Source organism: Physcomitrium patens, chromosome 2 (genome assembly GCF_059467195.1).
Source record: "Physcomitrium patens ecotype Gransden chromosome 2, ASM5946719v1, whole genome shotgun sequence".
Taxonomy (NCBI): Eukaryota; Viridiplantae; Streptophyta; class Bryopsida; order Funariales; family Funariaceae; genus Physcomitrium; species Physcomitrium patens.
The window spans coordinates 23313774-23317884 of NC_143411.1; the positions used below are offsets into that span (position 1 = coordinate 23313774).

At 43.8% G+C, this 4111-nt stretch overlaps 1 long non-coding RNA gene across 1 annotated transcript; it reads left to right on the forward strand.

Moving 5' to 3' along the window:
• The first annotated feature begins 294 nt into the window (after nucleotides 1-294).
• Nucleotides 295-2571, forward strand: LOC149989802 (uncharacterized). The gene is made up of 2 exons (XR_016501846.1): nucleotides 295-1107; nucleotides 1579-2571. It is a non-coding gene; the product is annotated as an uncharacterized LOC149989802 (long non-coding RNA).
• The last annotated feature ends 1540 nt before the right edge of the window (nucleotides 2572-4111 follow it).

Here is a 4111-nt window from a genome sequence, read left to right on the forward strand (position 1 = left end):
AGAGGAGGTTATCAAGATTTGTTTTTAACAATTCCTAATGACAATAAGTATTGTGTTAATTTGTAGTGTTTTAATATTGCTTAAGTAGAGAGATAAACTTGCATTGTTGCAATCAGGCAATATTAAAAAGATAATTTCTTGAGTACCAACAATTGCCAAATGAAGTGGCACTTCATAGCTATGTACTTGGTTTCATTATGGAATTCCATAGTATCAACAAGGACTAATTTTGATTGGTTATCCCATAAGATTGTTAAAGGTGCAGATAGATCTTATCCTAGGTCATGTAGCAAATGTTGGAGCCACACGACCTTGGAGGCAGTGGTGGCCATGGCCATGTACTCCGCCTCTGTACTTGACTTTTGTTGTGATGATTCCCAACTTACTATTCCTTGAGATAGAATGTAACAATCGTGAACTCTGGGTCGGGTCAGGTGCACAAGCTTGCCTAGTTGAGGCTGTCGACATCGTTAGCATAAAGAACGTTGGGCCTGAAGAGCGGACGTCAGTGCGGGAGAGGTTGACGGCATCAATGGGAGAGTGTCGATTGTCATTGGCGCGGGAGTGGCGGACAGCATTGGGGCGAGAGAGGTAGTCGTTAGCAACAGGAGAGTGGCGGTTGTCTGTTGTGTTGGATCTATGAGCGTCATTAGTGCTGGAATGGCGGGATACATTGTTGAAAAGTCAGGTGTTATCGTTGGAGGAACAAACTGCATTACAGAGGGCGTGGATTGCAACGTTGGGTAAGCAGCCTTCAGCATTGGATGAGTGGCCTTTAGCATCGGAGGGGCGATTTGCAGCAGATAGACGAAGTCCCGGAACCAAAGGTGTCGACATCGGCCGAGCATCTTGGAACCCAAATTCTACTAGTTTCTGCTGAAGATAATGAATTTGAGTTATACGTAGCAAGCCTTCATCCACATTACGAGTGATCTGAGGACTGAGGAGGTGATGAGCTTCACCAAGTTCTGAAAGAAGAAAGCAGCAATGGAGATGATTTTTTATGTGTTGTAAGAGTGGAAGCTCGTTGCACGCTATCAAAGTGTCAACCACATGTAGGGTAAGAATAGCTCGTTGCACGCTATCAAAGTGTCATCCACATATAGGGTAAGAATACCAAACATTGATCCTTTGTGAAGATAATACACATTACCATCTGCAATAGAATTAATAAAGTCGAGAGAGCTGAGAAAAACGTCGATTACTTTGTACCATTCCCTCATGGATTATTTCAATCCATATAAAGTTTTGTGTAATTTGTACACCGTTCTCTAGCGTGGAAGAAGAACTCCTTCCGGTACTTATAGATTTCTTCATGTAGAAGTCCATTGAGAAAAACAGTCTTCACATCCATTTAGTGAATGTGAAGGTCTTGTAGAGCAGCAAGAGTAAGAATGAAATTGAATGCGAACAACAGGGTTGAAAGTTTTGTTGAAATCTAGACCTAGTACTTGGTTAAATCCTCTTGCAGCAAGTCACGCTTTAAACCAATCTATAATGCCATTGGACTTGAGCTAGACCAATCAATAATGCCATTGGCTTGAGCTAGAGCTTAAAAATCCACTGGCACGTGATCAGGTGAACGTCGGAAGGGAGGTCAGAAAACGACTATGTGCCATTCACCGTGTGAGAATTTAATTCTTCAAAGATGTCTTGTTTCCACTGGACCGATTCCAAAGAGCGAAGAGTTTGTTGAAAATTCCAAGGTTTAAGAGAAACTGTCAGCAGGCTAGTAAAACAGCGTTCTTTTGGTTGATTTGGATTTAGCACAAGCAGGGCAAGGGCAGATAGGATGAAGATCGTAACTCTCGTCAAGGTCCAGCGGTGGTGGTACACTGCGATTGGGCCGCATGGACTGACAAGGTGGAGGCAAGGGAGCTTCAACAGAATCTGGAAATTTGGAGGAGTTGTAATTTGCGCAAGGGGGTGACGCCAAATTCACATGTTGGCCGAGGTGGGGCATCACCTCCAGGCCAGAAGGAGCATCAATCACCCGCGGTGAATGACACGCAAGGTGCAGGGCAGGTGAATCGCACGGAGCTCAAAGAGGTGAGCAAAGAGACCCTACTGTCGAATCCGAAGGAGAAGCAGCCTCCAGAGACGTCGTCGCCGACGGGATTGTTGTAGGGAGTGGAGAGACACCAGCATGGAGCAGCATAGTCGTCGGCGAAGGCCACGGATCAACTGGCAGCGTGTTCGGGAGAAGCGGTGGTGCCTTGGGCAGATTAGGAAGGGAGGAGGGCACTGGAGCAAAATCGCCAGGAGGCGGTTACAGTGGCTGGGACGGGCTTCCCGACAAATGTCAAGTGGCAGTATGAGGAAGAGGATAGGGAAGTCCAGTATGTTGATAGAAAAGAGGATCCTTTTAAAACTTGGTGTCGGAAGCAGGAGTACTTAAGAAAGTACACGTAGCAGCAAGAGAGTAGTCTTCGTTGAAGGAGACATTGTGAGATACAATTATTTTACCCGTTGTATTGTTCTGGAGCTTATTGCCTTTGCTCAAGGCACTGTAGCCCAGTATGATACATTCAACAAAACGGGTGTCAAGTTTGACCCTGGTTGCATCAGGAATTTTTGCAAATGCTTGACTGCCAAACATACGAATGTGTGAAAGATCAGGTTTTCTTTTGTGCCAAAGCTCAAATGGAGTTGTGTGTGGTGGTATGGCTTTGATTGGGCACCAATTTTGAAGATAAGTGGCACACATTACAGCTTCATCTTAATATGGCTTGGTTAGATGTGCCTCGTGAAGCATACTCCTAGTTGCATTGAGAAAGGTACTATTCTTCTGTTCAGCTATGCCATTTTGTTGAGGTGTAAAAGCTATTGTAAGTTGACTTTGAATACCATGAGTGGCAAGATACTGATCAAAGTTGGATGAAAGATAATTCTCTATCTCGATAGGAGTGGAAATTTTTAACTTGTGTCCAATTTGAATTTCAGCCTATACATGGAAGAGTTTAAACACATTGAAACATTCACTTTTTTGTCGAAGGAGATGCAAAACCGTGTATTGGAAATAGTCATCTATAAAAGTGGCACAATATTCAAAATTCGAGAATGTAGGAGTGGAAATGCGGCTACTAAGATTGGAGTGAATAATTTCAAGAGGATGGAAAGCACGAAAGGTGGCTAATTTTGGAAACTTAGTTGCACTTTGTTTTCCAGAAAGGCATATGGAACAAGTGTGTTGTGTGACACGTTGAATGGGAATTCAAGTAACTGTGTCTAGTCAAATTAGATGGTGAAGTCATCCTGAGCTGATGTGGCCTAGTCTCCAATGCCACAAAGAATCTTTTTCTGAAATTCTAATACGAGCTACACACACGCTGTGGACCCTGGAATTAATGGAGAATCGAGGCCCGAAGTGAATCGCTAATTGGGGTGGCGTCCCAAATTTTGGAGCAGGGTCGGTGGAGAGCAGCTTTGAGAACCAAATGCGGTGGATAAAGGCAAAGGCAAAAAAGAAGTGGAGCCATTTACTATTGGTAACAGCCAGCCAGGGACCGACAGCGACTAGCTTAATATGTTGCTGTCGGCCGGTGAACTCGCCGCCTGTGGGGTGAACTGGTCAAAACCACCAATGCATGGAGGTGTTTCTGTCGAGCAGCGAGACTGTGATGAGCACAACCTTGGAATAGGAACAAACATGGAGGCTCTCCCGAAGAGGTGATGCAGCCGTGATCGGATGAGCAATGGAACCTTGTAGTGCCGTTACTTAACATGGGCGAGAATCTTGTTGTGTTATCAGGAGAGAATACAGAGGTGGTAGCTTGATCAGAAGATTCTGTATTTGTAACACTTAAATCGGCTGAGTGTGAAGGCAGCAATGTGGTTCCAAGTAGATAGAGATTGTCATGTAGTGGGCATTATGCAAGAGTTGAATTATTTATGTCAAGAAGGCCTCATTGTCGATTTTTGATGAGTATGCCACCTCCGTTCTCATTAATTTTGCAGACTAAAAATATTTGATTTTGCAAATTTGGAACATTCAATGTGTTCGTAAGGTGAAGAGTTTGTTGTTATACAAACGTCGACTTTTCTTTGTCCATACATGAGAAGGGTTGTATTATCACCGAGATATACTTTTTTTATTAGGTGAATATGTACT